This window comes from Pleuronectes platessa, chromosome 3 (assembly GCF_947347685.1).
Source record: "Pleuronectes platessa chromosome 3, fPlePla1.1, whole genome shotgun sequence".
Classification (NCBI taxonomy): Eukaryota; Metazoa; Chordata; class Actinopteri; order Pleuronectiformes; family Pleuronectidae; genus Pleuronectes; species Pleuronectes platessa.
The window spans coordinates 30,527,861-30,551,740 of NC_070628.1; positions in this window are offsets into that span (position 1 = coordinate 30,527,861).

Here is a 23,880-nt window from a genome sequence, read left to right on the forward strand (position 1 = left end):
TTTGCTTCGAATACCTAGTTAAAGGTTATACAAGTAAAGACTGTAAAAAGAAAATGTCATGCCAAACATGTTCAGGAAAGCATCCCAGCATGTCACACATATACAGAGACAAGAACGCCTACAGCCAGTCAGGTGTAAAAAGACAAGAGGATGCTTCTTCTGATCAAGCTGTTGTTTCCAGCGCATTGGTGAGCCTAACCCAGAAGAAAAAACCCTGTGTTGGGGCTGGAGACAAGTGTGTTCTTGCCAGTTTACGTAGAGTTGTTGAAACGTATGCGTTTATTGATCCTGGGAGCTCAGCAATCTTTTGCACAGACTCTTTAGCAAGGCAGCTCAATCTTCAGGGAAAGGGAACTAAGCTGATCTTAACCACAATGGGCTCAACAAAGGAAGTGAGAAGTTGCCTTCTTAGAGATCTGGAGGTCTGTGGACTTGAGGAAACTAGTTTTATCAGCATGCCAAAGGTCTTTACTCAAATGAGCCTTCCAGTAAAAAAGCTACATATTCCCATGCAGGAGGACATACAAGCATGGCCATATCTCCAAAACGTGAGGCTGCCACATATTGATGCTGAAATAGGGCTCCTCATTGGAAATAATGTGCATAAAGCTTTCGAGCATTGGAAGATCATCCACAGTCAAAGCAATGGGCCATATGCTGTGAAGACAATTCTTGGTTGGACTGTTAATGGTCCGCTCAGAGAACACAGGGACAGTGCTTTGGACTGTGATGAACAGCAGCAAGTCACCATTAACCGAATCTCAGTTGAGACAGTGGAAAAACTGCTCATACAGCAATACAACGCTGACTTTCCAGAGCATTGCAACAGCGATGAGGTGGAAATGTCACAAGAGGACAAGCGGTGCATTACCTCTGTGTCTAGCTCAGTTAACCATACCAACGGACATTATTACATTAATCTACCAACAAAGAAACCTCTGATTATTTTGCCAAGCAACCGAAGTGCTGCAGTGCAGCGAGTGTTGAACCTCAAGAAGAAGCTCCTCAAGAATCACAAATTTCCCCAGGAATACAAAGACTATATGAATGCCTTGTTAATAAAGAGGTATGCAGTTGAGGGGCAAGAAACACTGCTTAACCTATAGAACAGGAAGGTTTGGTACATCCCACACCACAGAGTTTACCACCCACAAAAGAAAAAGCTCTGTGTGGTCTTTGACTGCGCTGCAAGTTATCAGGGCACTTCACTGAACAAAGAGCTGCTTCAAGGACCAGATCTCACAAACACTCTCCTTGGAGTGTAAACAAGATTCAGACAGGAGTTTGTTGCACTAATGGCGGATGTTGAAGCCATGTACCACCAAGTAAGAGTTCCAGAAGAGGACACAGACCTCCTGCGTTTCTTGTGGTGGCCACACGGAAATCTGACACAGGAAGTTAAAGAGTACAAAATGGTTGTACAACTCTTCCGTGCCACCTCATCCGCTAGCTGTGCCAACTATGCTTTAAGGAAAACAGCAGAAGGAAACAGACCTGAAGCATCACCTGAGGCTGTGGACACAGTTATCAGGCCATCAGCGAACAACAGACAGCACACCCAGATGGATTTACTAACGTCGCTTGAGATTTTAATCATGCTGATCTTAAAACTGTCTTACCAAAACTTCATCAGCATGTCAATTTCCCAACAAGGGAGAAAAACACCTTGGACCTGGTTTATACCGCACACAAAGGAGCATACAAAGCCTCCCCCCTCCCCCACATCGGACTTTCCGACCACATCATTGTTATGCTAATGCCAGCATATATGGCCAGAGTGAAAGTGGAAAGACCAGTCCGGAAAGAGATTACAGTGTGGCCGGATGGATCAAGGTGTGCTATTCAGGACTGTCTTGCGACAACAGACAGGGATATGTTCAAGCAAGCAGCTACATACAACAACCACATAGACAATGAGGAGCTTACAGACACTGTTTTCTCTTACATCCGCAAATGCACAGATGATGTGACCCACACAAAGACCATCATCACTCGGGCTAACAAGAAGCCATGGCTGACAGGAGCTGTCCATCAGCTGCTGAGGGCCAGGGACAAAGCCTTCAGAGCCGGGGATAGAATTGGCCTGAGAATAGCGAGAGCAAGCCTGTCCCGTGGCATCAGAAGAGCAAAACAGGACTACTCCAAAAAAATAATCAGCAACTTCAAGGACAGCAGAGACACGCGCAGCCTGTGGCAGGGCATCCAGACCATAACGGATTACAAACCTGCATCACAGACCTGCGACGACAACATCTCTCAGCTTAAATACCTCAACAGCTTCTTTGCACGGTTCGAAGCAACAAACAACACAAGCCCACAGAAAACTCCACCCCCCATCTTTTTTCTATGACGAAGACGAGACGAAGACTTAACGAAAACGGATCTTTGGAAATAAAAACTATGACTAAATCTATTTTAACTTTCGTTGACGAGACGAGACGAAAATGTTGGTGGTTGAATAAGTCACAATAATTTTTTTTAACATCATCGTGTCAGGCCGTCATGAAGTATCAGGAGCGGGCGAGTGAGTGTGTCTGTGTGTGTGTGTGTGTGTGCGCCCCAGATAGCGCACCGGTTCCCGAGGCTCCGCCCCCCGCCCCGCTCACTCGCTCAGAGAAACAAGATCAGGGCTCGTTCACGTGAAGAAGCCGGTCAGTGACTCACCGGCTGCCTCTTAACAGTGGAAACAGTGAAAACAAAGAGTTTCACTGGTCTCAGCTGCTCAGAGATCAGCGCAGCAGCTTCTTGATCAGAGCAGAAGCTGCAGGTGGTTTGTACCGAGCTTCAGTTTCTGTGTTCGCCTCCAGTCTGACCTGCTCTCACTTTTTGTTTTCACATTTAAAACTAAATATAAATATTTTTAAGCTATTAGGCTGCAGCTATATGTTTTTATTTATTTCAAAATAGGGTACTTCTTATTTCATCAGCAACAAATTCCTGGGGGTGCACATCAGTGAGGACCTCTCCTGGGCCACCAACTCTGCATCACTGGCGAAGAAAGCCCAGCGGCGCCTCTACTTCCTCCGCAAACTCAAGAGAGCGAGAGCTCCCATACCCATCCTGAAAACATTCTACCGGGGCACCATTGAAAGCATCCTGTCCAGCTACATCACTGTGTGGGGCAGTAGCTGCACTGCACACAGCAGGAAAAAACTGCAACGCATAGTCAACACAGCTGGTAAGATCATTGGTGCCCCACTCCCTTCCTTGCAATACACTTAAGGCTGAATTATAGTCCTGCGACTGCAACCGCGGAAGGCCATGCAGCTGCATCGACGGACTCGTTTTGGTTTATACTTCTCTAACGTGCTGCGCGTGTTGCAACGCAATTCACCGCCAGAACCCTAGGCGGAGTAACGTTTTTTTTCAAAGACAAAACACACAAAGAAGAGACGTCTTCTTCTTCGTCGACTGTTTATTTGCATCGCCACTCCGGCTCCTCATAGCCGATTTCTGGCAGACAAATCAGCCAGTCAGTGACGGGTTATACAAGTGGTCTTACTTTCGGATCTCTTCTGCCAAGTGCTCTTCTATTTGGTCCATATTCGTTCTTCTAAATCTTCCGTGATTTCCGAGTATTGTGGGGCATGAAACCGGAAACTAGACTCCGGACGGGATGTAGTAAGCAGACCAATCACAAGCCTTGCGGGCTGCGTGAGGCTCGCGTCGCTTTGTCGTGTAGTTAGAAAAATTGGCAGACGCACGCAAGCCCGCAGAGGGCACGAAAGGGGCGTGTTGCATGTCTTGCGTGCATGCGTGCGTGCGTGCAACCCGACTATAATTCGGCCTTTACACCACACGTCTCACCCGGAAAGCTACCTCGATTGTGAGTGACACCAGCCATCCCGCACACGGTCTGTTCAGCCTCCTACCCTCTGGAAGAAGGTACAGGAGCCTCCGTTGCTGCACCACCAGACTCAAAAATAGTTTCATACACCAAGCTGTCAGGAAGCTAAATACTCTCCCCTCACTCCCCCCAGCCATATCCTCCAGTCTGACTGGAAGCTGAAATCCCCCCCCCCCCCCCCCGAAATACACTCAGGACTCTGCAACAAACTGTCTCTTACACTTTATCACTTTAATCACTACGTTTACACGTGGATCTGATATGTGCATTAACGACAAAAGGAGGCTGCAGCGGATCATCCGTTCTGCTGAGAAGGTGATCGGCTGCAATCTGCCATCTCTTCAGGACCGGTTTGCCTCTCGGACCCTGAGGCGTGCAGGCAAGATTGTGGCTGATCCTTCCCACCCGGGTCACAAACTCTTTGAGGTTCTTCCCTCGGGCAGGAGGCTGCGGGCCATCAGGACCAAAACCTCCCGCCACAAGACCAGCTTCTTCCCGGCTGCAGTTGGCCTTATCAACAAGGCCCGGGACCCCCACCTGACTCTGACTTTTATTCCGCCCCCACACCTCAAAGATGTGTTAAATTAATACATTATATCATATCATATTATATTATATTATACTGCATTACATTGCATATTGCAATCGGACACTGTTTACTGTTTTGCATTTTGCATACTACTTTTTACTTCACTTTTTATATCTTTTATCTTTTATATATTTTTATTCAGAAATGTTTATGCCAAATAAATGTTACTTTGTATAAATATTGGGAAAAAGTGAGTAAATAAGAAGTAAACATGGGGTAAATATATACTGGTTTTCTATTTTGTATTGCTTTTCCTATGTATGTTGTATTTATTGCGTTTTTATGTTATTGCGTTTTTATGTTTCTATGTTCATTGTATGCACCAATTACCAGAGCAAATTCCTTGTAGGTGTAAACCTACTTGGCAATAAAATACTTCTTGTCTCTTGATTCTGATTCTGATTCTGATTGTGCCTCTGCATTTTATATGTTTCACTGTCGGAGAGTGGGAAACGTCGTATCGATTCCTTGTATGTTTTGAACATGTTAAGAAATGGACAATAAAGCTACTTTATCTTAATCTTTATCTTTAGTTCTCAGGAACTTTTATGTGGATGACTGTTTAAAGTATTAACACTAACACACAGAGAAACCAGCCGACTGTGCATCTTGTGGACTCACTGCAGAGCAGTTCATAGCTAAACAGAGCTGGATTGAAGGACCATCAATCTTGAAGGACGTGGAAAATCAACATTCAGGAAAGCAGGACTATTTGGTGCTCTCTTAGGATGATGATGAGGTGAGGAAAGCTGTCATTGTACACTACACAGCTGTCACGGAGAGTACCGACTTGGATAAGTTAATGAACTATTACTCTGACTGGCACTGCTTAAGAGAGCAGTAGCTTGGATGCTACGACTGAAAGAGGGTTTACTGCTTTCACGTAAAGGACAGCAAGATTTGAGAACTGCCTTGCATAAGAGACCTCTTGGCAGGGATTGTCTGAACAAGGCCGAGATGGATATAATCCGATATTGTCAGCGTTGCAGGTTCCAGGCAGAAATCTCCCCACTGAAAAAAGGAAAAAAGATTCTGAAAGGAAACAGTCCCATATGCAAGTTAGATCCAATGTTGGACAGCGGCTTCCTAAGGGTAGGAGGTCGCCTGAGCAAGTCTGTAATGCCTGAGGAATCAAAGCATCCCATAATTATGCCAAAGGACATGGATCCCACAACCCTGCTTCTGCGGTACATCCATGAAAAGGTTGGTCATTTAGTGAGAAACTATACAATCGTCTACGTAAAAAGTTCTAGGTCCCAGCAGCTAATACAGCAGTGACGAAACTTCTGTCCAGGTGTGTTACATGCAGAAAAATCCAAGCAAAAGTTCATGGACAAAAAATGGCAGACCTGCCTTCAGATAGATTACTACCAGACAAGCCACCTTTCACCCATGTAGGTGTGGACTATTTCGGCCCCATAGAGGTCAAAGTATCGTTAAAAGGTATGGCGTACTTTTTACCTGCTTGACAACCCGAGTTGTTCACCTGGTGGTCTCTCACACGCTTGACACAAACTCATGTGTAAACGCCCTCAGCGGGTTCCTGTGTAGAAGAGGTCAAGCTTCCGTTATAAGGTCAGACAATGGCACCAACCTAGTCGCGGCCGAGAAAGAGCTACGAGTATGTATGCAGCAGTGGAACCCCATTTTGGAGGAGTGTGGGACAGACAAGTGAAATCAGTGAAAAAGGTTCTCAAGTCTGTTCTTCGAGAGCAAACAATAGATGACGAGTGTCTTCAGACTTTATTATGTGAAGTTGAGGCAATACTTAATGACAGACTGCTAACGACATTGTCTGAAGACCCCAATGATCTTGAAGCTTTGACACTTAATCACCTGCTGTTGTTAAAGAAGAAGCCCTTTCTTCCAGCAGGCCTGTTTCACAAAGATGACTGCTACTCACGCCGCAGATGGAAGCAAACTCAGTAACTCGCAGACCTGTTTTGGAGAAGGTGGGTGCGTGAATATCTACCCAGCCTACAAGAACGTCAAAAGTGGAATACTGTCAAGAAAAATATGGAACCAGGACAAATTGTGATGATCCTGGATGACAATGCCCCCCGGAGCTCTTGGCTTCTGGGTAGAGTCGTACAAACCATATCAGACAATAAGTGACTAATTTGACGAGTACTAGTCAAAACCAAGCTCAGGACCTTGGAGAGGCCTGTGGATAAACTCTGCCTCATATGTGACGTGGACACTTAGAGTAAATGCAGTCGTGTGCAGGGCCAGAGTGTAGGTGTATTGCTACTCAGCAACTGAAAGGAGAAAGTGACTGTTGAACATTTGAAGCTCCATTACGGGTTGAAGACGGATAACTTCCTCTCGTGCGCATACAAAGTGTAAAAAAAACAAAACATGTAAGAGCCACTATGCAGCAAGTGTGTGCGTATAGTTAAAGATTTATGTTGTTTTGATATTTCTTATATTGTCCAGGTTTTGTAGTTCAAGTTTTGTACAGTTGATTATCTGGTATATTGTGTTTTTTATATTCAAGTATATTCTGTTTTGAGCGCAGTTTGCGTCTTTTTTGCAACAGTTTGAAGAGGTCGTAAGGCGGTTCTTCATATAGGTGCGTGGTGGACCCAGCGCGAGTGGTTAGTCAAGCGCCAGAAGAGTAGTGAGTGAGGAGTCTGTAGGAGTAGACTCAAACAAGTTTTGACCGTGAAATATACGTGACATTTATGTGGACTGTGCGTAAAATGTGAGTGACATTTACGTGAAGATGATGGGAAAGTGATTGTTGATGTCAGTGATAAGAGATTAAGTGACATTGTGACCAGTTTGGCGTTAAGGCATGCCAATCTTCGATAATGGATCGTTTGAACGGTGTTTCTGAACTGTGCTGGAAAGGAAAATAAAATCCATCACTTCAAGTGTAATCAGCCTCCTGGATTCGTTTAACATTGGGTTACAACGGGAAAGGGTCTAATGTTTGGACACGAGTCAGCTGTGAGAAATTACTCCTCAGACACAAGCAAGTGGCCATCGTATTGGAACTTAGTGTGCGACGGCAGCAAAGCTCTAGATGCCTGGTTAGCTTAGGCTATAGCTAACCGGCTACCGTCGACATGCTAGTTGCCGGTGCTAACGGTTAGCGCTGTCCAGCCGGATGGTCGCGATCTTTACCATGAACTAGAGGTAAGTAACCTTGAAACTATACAACAAAACCTATTGCTTTATCTATCATCATATGCTAGTATGCCTGAAGTGTTTTTTAATATGTAATGGTTATAAAAGTTACCGTTTATTTAACACGTCTAATGAACAGATCGAAGCAAGTTAACTACAGAGTCGTGTGTTTGGTTGTGACTTGATTTTTTATTTTATTAAATTAATATCAATACGCTACATGTGTAAGTTGCATGTGATGGTAACTATGTTTCACAAATATTCTGATACAGGCTGGTATATCCACCATTACTATCGCACCTCGTTTATTTAGCCTGTTATGGAATGTTAGAGTGAATTAGACAGTTTAGAAGGTTCTCATTAATTATATAATTATGTTTTCACACAGAGGGAAGTGGAGAGACTTGATGTGGACTGTTATTAACAGCTCTGTGGGAGATTATCACCTTGAATATTACAGATGAGGTAGAAAGACATTTTATCTATTTGTAAAATCTTTTATTTCTTTCAGTACTTTTATCCAAAGCGCCTTAAAATATGTGCATTTAACCATGAGGGTGCAAACCCAGAGCCCAGTACATCGCTTCTGTCTGACATCTTTGGTGCTTCATACACAACACAAAACATTCTTTCATAGTTAGTTTCTTCTTTTCATTAGATGAAGCACTGCAGCACCTAATGTCCTCAGCAGCAACATGGTGGAGATCGGCAGCTTCAGGCTGTTCAACACGAGGACGACCTGCACCAGCTTCATGTTTTCCTCTCTTACAGTTTTTCACAATTGTTAACACACGTTTTTCAAAACAATAACGGCTTTCTCAAAACTGCACACAGACAACAGAAAAACCCCACACACAAAATGCAAAACCTGACACTCCCTTTGCAAGATGACTCTTTGCCATCAAATCTCTTAACTGTTAACAAAATGGAACTCGTGTTTTCATTTGGTACACACAGCCATATTTTCAAATGACACACACATACCATTCATTGAGTACACACAACTAAGCATTTGCTTGCACACTACCAAGCATGATGAAGTGCAAAATTGAAAACACAATCATCGAAATGGAACACACCAATGACAATGACTCTGGAGAATGAGCCATTTCTCCTTTTGTAAAATGTCTCAGTGTAGGCCTACTTTTTTCATAGTCAAACATAAAACAGCACACAAATATGCAGCATAAAAAGGTTTATTTCGGTATACACAGAAAACAGTACAGTACTGTAAACCGGCCTGGTCAACCTCCCCCCCACCCTTCACAAAAATTACAGTTTTTCACAATTGTTAACACACGTTTTTCAAAACAATAACGGCTTTCTCAATACTGCACACAGAAAACTAAAAACCTCACACACAAAATGCTGACAGGCCTCGACACTCACGTCGCCACAAGCCTCCTCCATGGCCTGGAGCAGTGGGACCCGGTCCTGTGGGTTCCGTTCATATACCTTCCACCTCCAAGCTGAAAATAATTCCTCAATGGGATTCAGGAAAGGAGAATAAGGTGGAAGGTATAGAACGGAAAAATGTGGGTGGTCCTGGAACCACTCACGCACTTGAGCAGCCCGGTGGAAGCTCACATTGTCCCAGATGACAACGTGATCGATCCACTGTGGTATATCTACCTGGCCAGGTGGTACCAGCAGGTCATGCAGGCCATCCAGGCAGTGAGGAGACAGGCAGCGTTATAGGCCCCTAGGTGGGCATGACGGTGCAAGATCCCATGGTGATTCATTGCAGGACACAGTGTGATGTTCCCACCACGCTGGCCGGGGACCTCAAGAATGGCCCGCTGGCCAATGACGTTTCTGCCCCGTCGCCTCCTCTTCACCAGGTTGAATCCCACCTGATCAATAAAGATGTTCTGGTACAACACATGAGCTGTGTCATGCTCCTGGATCCGCTGACACAGACAGCATGATAATGCAAGTTACAGTATGGACACAGAGAGGTCAACACAGTGGGCTACAGTGAGACACTGTAGAAAAGGAATATTGTATTACAGGTACAATACATGCATGTGTCAGTGCTGAATATATGGTACTTACAAGCACAAACTCTTGCCGTAACTCCTTGATGCCTGTTTTCCGTTCGAATGGGACCCTGTACACTTGTTTGATCCGCATGGCATTCATATGAAGAATACGGTCCAATGTAGAGAGGCTGACGGTCTGGACGTTTCTAAATGTAGCATGGTCAGCCAGTGTGTCCCGGCGCTCCGACCCCGCCCACTCGCTCGGAGAGACCCATCTGATCACGGAAGATGGTCTGAGCTAGAGACATGCCGTCTTCTCCTGTTAAACTGAATAAACAGTGCTAACAAGCAAGCCCCTGTTTGTGAGGCAATGTGTTGTCCATAGTGTGCAGGGGTAGGAAACCTTTACTATCAAAAGAGCGAGTGGGCGGGGTCGGGAGCACCGGGACCCGAGCGCTCGCTACACGCACACACACACACACACACACACACACACACACACGATGATGATTTAAAAAATTTACAAAATGTACATGCCTCTCCTGGAACTGTCACCTTATCGTGGTGGAGAGGTTTGCGTGTCCCTATGAACCTGAGGGCTGTGTTGTCTGGAGCCTTGTGCTCCTGGTAGGGTCTCTCATGGCAGAGTGGTCTCAGGTGAGGGGCCAGACTAAGAATGGTTCAAAAAAAACCTCAATGAATAACGGAGGAAGAGGAGATGTGACCCGGCCCGGAGGAAGCCCGGGGCCCCCGTCTGGAGCTAGGCCCAGACGGAGGGCTCGATGGCGAGCGCCTGGTGGCCGGGTTTGCCACGGAGCCCGGTCGGGCATAGCCCGAACAAACTACGTGGCACCCCCCCTCTCTTCATCCCATGGACCCACCACCTGTGGGAAGACCCGTTGGGGTCAGGTGCGCAGCCACATGGGTGGCAGCGAAGGTCAGGGGTCTCGACGGACCAGACCCGGGCGGCAGAAGCTGGCTCTGGGGACGTGGAACGTCACCTCGCTGTGGGGAAAGGAACCGGAGCTTGTGAGGGAGGTGGAGCGCTATCAGTTAGATCTGGTGGGGCTTACCTCCACGCACAGTCTCAGCTCTGGTACCGTACTCCTGGATAAGGGTTGGACTCTATTCCTCTCCGGAGTTGCCGAGGGCGTGAGGCGCCGGGCGGGTGTGGGGATACTCATAAATCCCCGGCTGAGCGCTGCGGTGTTGGAGTTTACCCCGGTAGACGAGAGGGTCGCCTCCCTGCGCCTAAGGGTTGTAGGGGGGAAAACTCTGACTGTTGCTTGTGCGTATGCACCAAACAGCAGCTCAGAGTACTCGGCCTTCTTGGAGACCCTGAATGGAGTCCTGTATGGGGCTCCAGTAGGGGACTCCGTAGTTCTGCTGGGTGACTTCAACGCCCACGTGGGCAACGATGGAGACACCTGGAGAGGCGTGGTGGGGAGGAACGGCCTCCCTGATCTAAACCCGAGCGGTCGTTTGTTATTGGACTTCTGTGCTAGTCATGGATTATCCATAACAAACACCATGTTCGAACATAAGGGTGCTCATAAGTGTACCTGGTACCAGAGTACCCTAGGCCGAAGATCAATGATCGATTTTGTGATTGTGTCATCTGATCTGAGGCCGCATGTTTTGGACACTCGGGTAAAGAGAGGGGCGGAACTGTCAACCGACCACCATCTGGTTGTGAGTTGGATCAGGGAATGGGGGAAATTTCCGGATAGACCTGGTAAGCCCAAACGAGTAGTGCGGGTGAACTGGGAACGTCTGGAGGAGGCCCCCGTCCTAGGTATCTTCAACTCACACCTCCGGCGGAGTTTTTCTGGCATTCCTGTGGAGGTTGGGGGCATTGAGCCAGAGTGGGCGGTGTTCAAAGCCTCCATTGCTGAAGCTGCGGTGGCTAGCTGTGGCCTCAGGGTCTTAGGTTCCTCAAGGGGCGGTAACCCTCGGACACCGTGGTGGACACCGGTGGTCAGGGAAGCCGTCCGATTGAAGAAGGAGGCCTTCCGGGATATGATATCCTGGAGGACTCCGGACTCGGTTGCAGGGTACCGACAGGCCCGAAGGGCTGCAGCTGCTGCCGTGTCGGAGGTTAAGCAGCGGGTGTGGGAGAAGTTCGGAGAGGCCATAGAGAAGAACTTTCGGTCGGCACCAAAGTGTTTCTGGAAGACTATCCGGCACCTCAGGAGGGGGAAACGGGGAACCATCCAAGCTGTGTACAGTAAGGATGGGACTCTGTTGACCTCAACTGAGGAGGTCGTCGGACGTTTGAAGGAACACTTTGAGGAACTCCTGAATCCGAATAACATGCCCTCTATGTTGGAGGCAGAGCTCGAGGTTGATGGTGTTTCGTCGTTAATTTCCCTGGTGGAGGTCACTGAGGTAGTCAAACATCTCCGCAGTGGCAAAGCCCCAGGGATTGATGAGACCCAGCCAGAAATGCTAAAGGCTCTGGGTGTTGTGGGGCTGTCATGGTTGACACGCCTATTCAACATCGCGTGGGAGTCGGGTACAGTGCCAAAGGAGTGGCAAACTGGGGTGGTGGTTCCCCTGTTCAAAAAGGGGGACCAGAGAGTGTGTACCAATTATCGGGGTATCACACTTCTCAGCCTCCCTGGTAAAGTCTACTCCAAGGTGCTGGAAAGGAGGGTTCGGCCGATCGTCGAACCTCAGATTGAAGAGGAACAATGCGGTTTTCGCCCCGGACGTGGAACTACGGACCAGCTCTTCACTCTCGCAAGGATCTTGGAGGGGGCCTGGGAGTATGCCCATCCGGTCCACTTGTGTTTTGTGGATCTGGAGAAGGCGTATGACCGGGTCCCCCGGGAGAACCTGTGGGAGGTGCTGCGGGAGTATGGGGTAAGGGGGTCTCTCCTCAGGGCCATCCAATCTCTGTACTCCCAAAGCGAGAGCTGTGTTCGGGTCCTCGGCAGCCAGTCAGTTTCGTTCTCAGTGTGTGCTGGTCTCCGCCAGGGCTGCGCCTTGTCACCAATCCTGTTTGTGATATACATGGACAGGATATCGAGGCCTAGTCGTGGTGGGGAGGGGTTGCAGTTCGGTGGTCTGAGGATCTCGTCACTGCTTTTTGCGGATGATGTGGTCCTCATTGGATCATCGGCTTGTGACCTTCAGCAATCACTGGATCGGCTGGCGGCCGAGTGTGAAGCGGCTGGGATGAGGATCAGCACCGCTAAATCTGAGGCCATGACTCTTAGCAGGAAACCGATGGATTGCTTACTCCGGGTAGGAAATGAGTCCTTAGCCCAAGTGAAGGAGTTCAAGTACCTCGGGGTCTTGTTCGCGAGTGAGGGTACTATGGAGCGTGAGATTGGCCGGAGAATCGGAGCAGCGGGGGCGGTATTGCGTTCGCTTTACCGCACCGTTGTAACGAAAAGAGAGCTGAGCCGCAAGGCAAAGATCTCGATCTACTGGTCGATCTTCGTTCCTATCCTCACCTATGGTCATGAGGGCTGGGTGATGACCGAAAGGACGAGATCGCGGGTACAAGCGGCCGAGATGAGTTTTCTCAGAAGGGTGGCTGGCGTCTCCCTTAGGGATAGGGTGAGAAGCTCAGTCATCCGTGAGGAACTCGGATTAGAGCCGCTGCTCCTTTACTTAGAAAGGAGTCAGCTGAGGTGGTTCGGGCATCTGGTAAGGATGCCCACTGGGCGCCTCCCTTGGGAGGTTTTTCAGGCACGTCCAGTGGGGAGGAGACCTCGGGGAAGACCCAGGACTAGGTGGAGAGATTATATCTCAACACTGGCCTGGGAACGCCTCGGGATCCCCCCGTCAGAGCTGGTCAATGTGGCCTGGGAAAGGGAAGTCTGGGGCCCCCTGCTTGAGCTGCTACCCTCGCGACCCGACCCCGGATAAGCGGATGACGATGAGTGATGAGTGAGAGTGACATGACGTTCACTCACGTTCATCGTTACATTCACGTTAATAATATGAAAACTGATTCGTTAAGTTCAGCGTTTGCGAAACATATGCACAACACTGTACTGAACAGTCACTGCAGAGGGGCTGAAGAGCCGCGTTCGGCTCCAGAGCCGCGGGTGGCCGAACCCTGTGTGGAACTGAATTTGTATGGTGTATTGGACGTTTTTGTGGCAGCAGTGTCCATCACTTTTAGCTGTCCTCTGGAAACACTTCCGTTGGGTTTTCTCCTCTACTTGCAGCGCGTTTGTCTATTTGCTGCGCGTTTCTCTATTTGCAGGGTGTTTGTCTATTCGCAGGGCGTTTGTCTGTTTGCTGCGCGTTTCTGTAATGTGCTGTGTTGTGTTGTGAAATTGATGAAGATGTTTTCTTACTTTGCTTGTGTTTTGTCAACTTGCATGTGTTTTCTTAAGTTGCTGTTTGTTGAGCTCTCAGGGCCACCGTAGTTTCCATAGTTAAGAAGCAGTCGCTGATCGGCTGCTTCACGTGAAGGAGCTCTGATCTCACTGTGTCTCTGAGCGAGTGAGCGGGGCGGGGGGGCGGAGCCTCGGGACTGCTGCGCTATCTGGGGCGCACACACACAGACACACACTCGCCCGCTCCTGATACTTCATGACGGCCTGACACAATGATTTTAAAAAAATTATTGTGACTTAGTCAACCACCAACATTTTCGTCTCGTCTCGTCAACGAAAGTTAAAATAGATTTAGTCATAGTTTTTATTTTCAAAGATCCGTTTTCGTTACGTCTTCGTCTCGTGTTCGTCATGGAAAAAAGTTCGTTAACGAAAATAGTTTTCGTCATAGTTTTCGTCAACGAAATTAACACTGTCGTACACAGTGCTATTCTCATTCACATATCAAATCATTCACTGTCATATTGTTCTTCGCACATGACTATTTGCATTCACCTGTTCAACTGATTTTTCCTACATGTGCTATTATTCTTTCAATTATAATATATATGTGCAAGAGAGATCAGTGTTGTGTGTATGCAACCCAGTCTCATCAGAAAACGTTCAATGGCAACGTTGGTCCACTTGGAACGACGTTACCATCTCACAATCTGGCCTCTCAGATTGTGAGATGGTAACATTTAGTCCTCCCATTGTTTTGCATTGGCGTGTTCTCAGGTCACGTGACTCTCAAGCTCCCGTCTGCGGAGAGGAAAACATGGCGGAGATTCCCTGTTTTTTCAGATAAAAATATAATTTTGTAACTTAGTTTGGGCATAAAAATACATTCTGACACCATTTCTAGCGAGAAATGTGCTCTTTGCTTCCACAGTCTTCAGCCAGTTCGTGCTTATGATAAATATTTTAATAGTTATCACGCATGTTTTTATCGTTGCTATGACGGTTGCCATGCCACCACGGCGCAGCTTGGTGTTTAAATCACAGTCCCTGCGTGGTGTCCTTCAGTGATCGTGAATGTTATTCTTGTTATATAATAGTAATATTTGAGGCTAGATTACATCTCTAATGAGAAGGAACCTGCGAGTCTGTTCATACCGAGGCCGGCCCGAGTGCGCGAGCCGAGCGGCCCGAGCGGCGCGAGCCGAGCGGCCCGAGCGGCGCGAGCCGAGCGGCCCGAGCGGCGCGAGCCGAGCGGCCCGAGCGGCGCGAGCCGAGCGGCCCGAGTGCGCGAGCCGAGCGGCCCGAGTGCGCGAGGCGAGCGGACATGACGTGTGGCTGTCGTAAAAACCCTATTTGTAAACAACCAGTCCTTTTAACTCGGGGCTGCGTCATAAACACGGCGCGCTTGGAAGACCACGATGTCATCTTCCTTCTGTCAGGTAAGTAGTTTATTGTTTTTAAAGATCGTTACGATCTAGGTTTACAGTCCGAGTGCGGAGAGAGTCCGTCAATCCACACTATGGACGCTGTTCATCAGCTAATACGCCATTGTTAGCCACATGCTTCAGCCCACGGTAGCCTGTGCTACCTGGGAGGTGAATACATGGTTGTTGAAAGCAGTTCAAGACGCTTAGCTCATCATTGAGGGACGCTACAATATAAATATAAACATGAATTTGATTTATGAATGCTTTAGATTAATAAGGAGTGTATTTCTCTACTATTACTCCACAATATCAGGTCAATTTGGTTTAATGTATAGTATGCACTATGACAATAATGTTTTCATGTTATGGAGTTGCGATTCATTTTATAAAACAATTGCTATGTTCTGTTTTTTAATCAAGGAGGATCCCAGTGAAGCTACAGGAGTTTCATTAACGTCAACAACTTGGACCGAACGGTTTGTTTTGCTTGATGAAGAGCAGGAAGGGCAGCCTGGAGAGAAAGAGAAGCCGGGTTGAGCCCACTACCATCATCCACGTACCACGAGGAAGATGAGGGAGAGAAATGATCCTACCATTAAAGAGGTACTTTTAAGTTACATACCAGAAAAACCATTTTATATAATTTGCCAAATATACATTTTTATTAAATCCCCAAAGTACGCTTGCTGAAATACAAGTTAATATCACACTGAAAGAATTTTGATCAATCATGCTTCCCTGCTGTGATTGTTTAACTGGGAAAACAACTTTTTCCACAGGAAGGCAAGTAAATTTAAGGAATACATGTGCAAAGTTTTCCTCTGTTATGTATAATGATGACCCCCATCAAACATAATGTTAGCAATCTTTACACCTTTTAATTTATACTGATTATTTCTGTCTACATGTGTGAATTTGCCTTCATTAGTTTCAGAAAAGAGCGATGATGTGTCGGTCAGTGGGCGGCAGCACGAGACTCCGCAAACTAGTCTGTAAGCAAAGCAGACGAAGGCATCGAGGTTGCGGCCTGCCATAATTGTTATTTTGCTTAAGGGACTGAATATGTTTCATGCAGAAATATTAGCATTTCCCTTATATCTACCAAAACTGCTTGTTTCACAGACTGCAGTTTTGTTTTGATCCGATGTGGTGTGCAAATACAACCGTATCTGCAATGGGTTGTGGGGCATTAACATTTGTAACTCTAATTTTGTTTTGACAGACTGTGAAAAGAACGTTGAGAACATCACCACTCTACAGGAAGACACAGTCCAGTAATGGGTGTCAGAAGTTCAGTAGTGAACGACAGGTACTGTGGAAAAATGTGTGTCATTGTTGTACAATGTCCTTTGACTCTGTTTACACAAGGTTAACACAAAAAGGTTTGATTGTAAAGTGATATTGGTATGAATTCATGTTATTCTCCTCTTCACAAGAAACAAACAATCCAAATTACCTGCAGAAAGCCCTTGATGGACGCTTCAGCTGCATCGTCAGACTGGCCAGACAGCAAGATGCCAACTTTAATGCCAATTTATTTGTGTAACATTCTGTGACCAAATGTATAGATAACTTTTTGTAGATTGTAAAAATAGATAACCCATTTATTACAAAAAAACTACACTAGAATTACCGCACTGCGTTGTATGACTCCGCTAACCAGTGCAGTGTCCGTCTACATATTTCTACATATTTTCTCTCATATAAATGACACTGTATCTCTTGACAACTGAAACCATAAGATGAGGTCAGTGTGGCCTTGACCTTTTTACTTTAAGACAAATACAAAGTTAGACAATCCGAAAACATGCAGTTATGCCTCCGGCGACTCGCTATTGCAGAGGCATTAAAACCGTAGTGTAGTAGATTGGATTTTATTGGTGTTACATTGGACATCTTGTATGGGTACACCAAAAAATATATTTGGTTTCACATTCTAGATGGCAATAAGCAGAGTCATCAACTCAGGAAAAATATTTCTGTAGAAAAGAAAGCCCTGTATGTGTGTATGTATACATACACACAAACGCACTATTGAGACGTTTTGTTTTTTATCATATATTCTCAGGCAGTACTGATGCATTTACTGAGAGGGGACGTGAGGGCCTACTCTGCGTGCTCAGAGTTCAAGCCCAGCAGGCTGCAGCGGGCCTGACATATTCTGGAACAGCAGCACAGTCTTTGGATGACTCCTCTGAAGATGAAAACATGGCGAGGTACTTCTCCACTGATGAAGAACTGTGAGGGCTGTGATTAGCTACACTCTCTTGCTACAATGCTACTCATGCTACTCCCTGGCAGCCTTAGGAAGGCATTAGCTTGCTGTGTGGTAGCTGTTAGCTTCAGCATTTTTAGTTTTTAGCGGCCTGTCTGACGTTTATGTTTAAAAAAAAAATCAGAGGGAACCATCTTCATAATTTAACACTATGGTTTGTTTGTGTCCTTCAGTTCTTCTCAAGAGAAGCAGTACAGGTGTGCCTCAGCTCCACGGTCCCTCCTGCAGCCTCCGCTCCTGATGCTAACCTCATGTCTCCATCACACCAAGCAGCAGACCTGGATTGACAGACCTTTCTCCAGAGCTGCCCCCTCCCTCTGAAACCCCCCTCTCCAAAACACTATTTGTGTAGTTTTTAAAGTATTTTTTGCATGAGAATTGTTGATCATATCATTTCCAGCAGATGCCTTAATATAATGTTTGTGCACAATAAATGACATTGATCATAGCATAATGGTATTTCCTTGCACTTCTACACCATGATATTGGCAGATAAGATGCTGATTACATTAAAGCAGTGAATGCTCTTCTTTAAGCAACATAAACAAACAATGATCCAATGAATCTGAAGTAGAATGGGCACATTACATTCTGTAGAGAATGCCTCAGTTATGGAAGTCAGAAAATAACTTTCTTTATCTGAGGTTCCAGTCATTTATAGTCACAGCAAAGCACACAGGTCTGGTTGTCTAGGGACACCCATATCATGGTTTAAGATGTGTAACATCAAGTTTGTGTTTCAGTGCAAAATTAGTCATTAGTCAAGAGTTCACCCTCTTGTTTACATTAAAATTAGGTGACCCAGATGTTTCACAATGCATCTGATAAGGTCTTATGAGAAACATTCTTAACATTAAAGAAATCAACACAGAGGCTAGCAATAGATGTTTGACTTTAATCCGTAGCTGGTAATCGGCAGCCTGACTTATTCAAACACATTAATACTACAATGAATAAGGCAGGGCCTTCTATCAGAAATCAACTATATCGTCACGTTATGTTTCTCTTGAGCTCATTGAAATTACCTTCACATTCCACTCACTGTCACCTGAACCATACTGTTGTTTCTGTATCTACAGTGACTTTTAGGAAAACATATACTAGAGGGCAATGTATAAACATTAATACATCTTATTTATATAGAGCTTTTCAAGTAGTGCAAGTACTAAACTGAGGGAAAGTTAATACAAACAATATATATATATCTTATTTCCATGTGCCAGGACAGCCTCACACTTGGATGTAAACCAATTTTAGAACACATTTGCTTATACTGGAGATCTTTTAAATTAATGTCCCAGAAATGATTTCTGATGGAAAACCCCTGCCTTATTCATTGTAGTATTAATGTGTTTGAATAAGTCAGGCCGCTGATTATCAGCTACGGATTAAAGTCAAACAGTTATTGCTATACTCTGTGTTGATTTCTTTAATGTTAAGAATGTTTCTCATAAGACCTTATCAGATGCATTGTGAAACATCTGGGTCACCTAATTTTAATGTAAACAAGAGGGTGAACTCTTGACTAATGACTAATTTTGCACTGAAACACAAACTTGATGTTACACATCTTAAACAATATGATATGGGTGTCCCTAGACAACCAGACCTGTGTGCTTTGCTGTGACTATAAATGACTGGAACCTCAGATAAAGAAAGTTATTTTCTGACTTCCATAACTGAGGCATTCTCTACAGAATGTAATGTGCCCATTCTACTTCAGATTCATTGGATCATTGTTTGTTTATGTTGCTTAAAGAAGAGCATTCACTGCTTTAATGTAATCAGCATCTTATCTGCCAATATCATGGTGTAGAAGTGCAAGGAAATACCATTATGTTATGATCAATGTCATTTATTGTGCACAAACATTATATTAAGGCATCTGCTGGAAATGATATGATCAACAATTCTCATGCAAAAAATACTTTAAAAACTACACAAATAGTGTTTTGGAGAGGGGGGTTTCAGAGGGAGGGGGCAGCTCTGGAGAAAGGTCTGTCAATCCAGGTCTGCTGCTTGGTGTGATGGAGACATGAGGTTAGCATCAGGAGCGGAGGCTGCAGGAGGGACCGTGGAGCTGAGGCACACCTGTACTGCTTCTCTTGAGAAGAACTGAAGGACACAAACAAACCATAGTGTTAAATTATGAAGATGGTTCCCTCTGATTTTTTTTTTAAACATAAACGTCAGACAGGCCGCTAAAAACTAAAAATGCTGAAGCTAACAGCTACCACACAGCAAGCTAATGCCTTCCTAAGGCTGCCAGGGAGTAGCATGAGTAGCATTGTAGCAAGAGAGTGTAGCTAATCACAGCCCTCACAGTTCTTCATCAGTGGAGAAGTACCTCGCCATGTTTTCATCTTCAGAGGAGTCATCCAAAGACTGTGCTGCTGTTCCAGAATATGTCAGGCCCGCTGCAGCCTGCTGGGCTTGAACTCTGAGCACGCAGAGTAGGCCCTCACGTCCCCTCTCAGTAAATGCATCAGTACTGCCTGAGAATATATGATAAAAAACAAAACGTCTCAATAGTGCGTTTGTGTGTATGTATACATACACACATACAGGGCTTTCTTTTCTACAGAAATATTTTTCCTGAGTTGATGACTCTGCTTATTGCCATCTAGAATGTGAAACCAAATATATTTTTTGGTGTACCCATACAAGATGTCCAATGTAACACCAATAAAATCCAATCTACTACACTACGGTTTTAATGCCTCTGCAATAGCGAGTCGCCGGAGGCATAACTGCATGTTTTCGGATTGTCTAACTTTGTATTTGTCTTAAAGTAAAAAGGTCAAGGCCACACTGACCTCATCTTATGGTTTCAGTTGTCAAGAGATACAGTGTCATTTATATGAGAGAAAATATGTAGAAATATGTAGACGGACACTGCACTGGTTAGCGGAGTCATACAACGCAGTGCGGTAATTCTAGTGTAGTTTTTTTGTAATAAATGGGTTATCTATTTTTACAATCTACAAAAAGTTATCTATACATTTGGTCACAGAATGTTACACAAATAAATTGGCATTAAAGTTGGCATCTTGCTGTCTGGCCAGTCTGACGATGCAGCTGAAGCGTCCATCAAGGGCTTTCTGCAGGTAATTTGGATTGTTTGTTTCTTGTGAAGAGGAGAATAACATGAATTCATACCAATATCACTTTACAATCAAACCTTTTTGTGTTAACCTTGTGTAAACAGAGTCAAAGGACATTGTACAACAATGACACACATTTTTCCACAGTACCTGTCGTTCACTACTGAACTTCTGACACCCATTACTGGACTGTGTCTTCCTGTAGAGTGGTGATGTTCTCAACGTTCTTTTCACAGTCTGTCAAAACAAAATTAGAGTTACAAATGTTAATGCCCCACAACCCATTGCAGATACGGTTGTATTTGCACACCACATCGGATCAAAACAAAACTGCAGTCTGTGAAACAAGCAGTTTTGGTAGATATAAGGGAAATGCTAATATTTCTGCATGAAACATATTCAGTCCCTTAAGCAAAATAACAATTATGGCAGGCCGCAACCTCGATGCCTTCGTCTGCTTTGCTTACAGACTAGTTTGCGGAGTCTCGTGCTGCCGCCCACTGACCGACACATCATCGCTCTTTTCTGAAACTAATGAAGGCAAATTCACACATGTAGACAGAAATAATCAGTATAAATTAAAAGGTGTAAATATTGCTAACATTATGTTTGATGGGGGTCATCATTATACATAACAGAGGAAAACTTTGCACATGTATTCCTTAAATTTACTTGCCTTCCTGTGGAAAAAGTTGTTTTCCCAGTTAAACAATCACAGCAGGGAAGCATGATTGATCAAAATTCTTTCAGTGTGATATTAACTTGTATTTCAGCAAGCGTACTTTGGGGATTTAATAAAAATGTATATTTGGCAAATTATATAAAATGGTTTTTCTGGTATGTAACTTAAAAGTACCTCTTTAATGGTAGGATCATTTCTCTCCCTCATCTTCCTCGTGGTACGTGGATGATGGTAGTGGGCTCAACCCGGCTTCTCTTTCTCTCCAGGCTGCCCTTCCTGCTCTTCATCAAGCAAAACAAACCGTTCGGTCCAAGTTGTTGACGTTAATGAAACTCCTGTAGCTTCACTGGGATCCTCCTTGATTAAAAAACAGAACATAGCAATTGTTTTATAAAATGAATCGCAACTCCATAACATGAAAACATTATTGTCATAGTGCATACTATACATTAAACCAAATTGACCTGATATTGTGGAGTAATAGTAGAGAAATACACTCAATACACATTAATCTAAAGCATTCATAAATCAAATTCATGTTTATATTTATATTGTAGCGTCCCTCAATGATGAGCTAAGCGTCTTGAACTGGTTTCAACAACCATGTATTCACCTCCCAGGTAGCACAGGCTACCGTGGGCTGAAGCATGTGGCTAACAATGGCGTATTAGCTGATGAACAGCGTCCATAGTGTGGATTGACGGACTCTCTCCGCACTCGGACTGTAAACCTAGATCGTAACGATCTTTAAAAACAATAAACTACTTACCTGACAGAAGGAAGATGACATCGTGGTCTTCCAAGCGCGCCGTGTTTATGACGCAGCCCCGAGTTAAAAGGACTGGTTGTTTACAAATAGGGTTTTTACGACAGCCACACGTCATGTCCGCTCGCCTCGCGCACTCGGGCCGCTCGCCTCGCGCACTCGGGCCGCTCGGCTCGCGCACTCGGGCCGCTCGGCTCGCGCACTCGGGCCGGCCTCGGTATGAACAGACTCGCAGGTTCCTTCTCATTAGAGATGTAATCTAGCCTCAAATATTACTATTATATAACAAGAATAACATTCACGATCACTGAAGGACACCACGCAGGGACTGTGATTTAAACACCAAGCTGCGCCGTGGTTGCATGGCAACCGTCATAGCAACGATAAAAACATGCGTGATAACTATTAAAATATTTATCATAAGCACGAACTGGCTGAAGACTGTGGAAGCAAAGAGCACATTTCTCGCTAGAAATGGTGTCAGAATGTATTTTTATGCCCAAACTAAGTTACAAAATTATATTTTTATCTGAAAAAACAAGGAATCTCCGCCATGTTTTCCTCTCCGCAGACGGGAGCTTGAGAGTCACGTGACCTGAGAACACGCCAATGCAAAACAATGGGAGGACTAAATGTTACCATCTCACAATCTGAGAGGCCAGATTGTGAGATGGTAACGTCGTTCCAAGTGGACCAACGTTGCCATTGAACGTTTTCTGATGAGACTGGGTTGGTGTATGAGGTATGACAGTAAAAAAAGAGGTATAATGGTACACGTAAGAGAGTATAGTAGTGTGTGTTAGAGAGTATGATGGTACATATAAGAGAGTAAAGTAGTGTGTTAGAGAGTATGATGGTACATATAAGAGAGTAAAGTAGTGTGTTAGAGAGTATGATGGTACACGTAGGAGACTATAGTAGAGTGTGTGAGAGAGTATGAAGGTTGATGTGAGAGCATATAGTTGTGATTGTGAAAGAGTATGATGTGCATGTAAGAGAAAATAGTAGTGTGTGTGTATGAGAGATTGATAGTGATTGTGTGTGTGTGTGTGTGTGTGTGTGCGTGTGTGTGTGTGTGTGTGTGTGTGTGTGTGTGATAAAGAGTAGTAGTGTTTGTGAGAGAGTATGATGTGCAGGTAAGAGAAAATAGTAGTGTGTGTGAGAGATAATGATTTGCATCTAAGAGAAAATAGTAGTGTGTGTGAGAGAGTGAGTAGTAGTGTTTGTGAGAGAGTATGATGTACATGTAAGAAAAAATTGGAGCGTGTGTGTGACAGAGAGTAGTAGTGTTTGTGAGAGAGAATGATGGTACATGTAAGACTGTAAGACTATAGTAGTGTGTGTGAGAGAGTATGATATGCATGTAAGAGAAAATAGTATTGTGTTTGTGAGAGAGTGATAGTGTGTGTGTGTGTGTGAGAGAGAGAGAGTAGTAGTGTTTGTGAGAGAGTATGATGTGCATGTAAGAGACTATAGTAGTGTGTGTGAGAGAGTATACTGGTCTGTGTTAGACCAAGTAGTAATTATCTCTCAAAGGGCCTTTCATATTTATCACGACAGTCAGTTTAGTATGTACGGTTGTGTGTCATGACAAAGCTAAAAAGCTGAGCTGTCATCTGCCATTTTGTCGCTTGAGTGGCAAATGAGGAGCAGCACTAGAAGTTTCATCATGAAAATATTTTACTCTTAAATCGCACCATGCAAACTACATTCGTCCAACAATTGCCTTATATAAGGGTGGCTGTTATCATACCATCATACCATTTACAACACTGAAC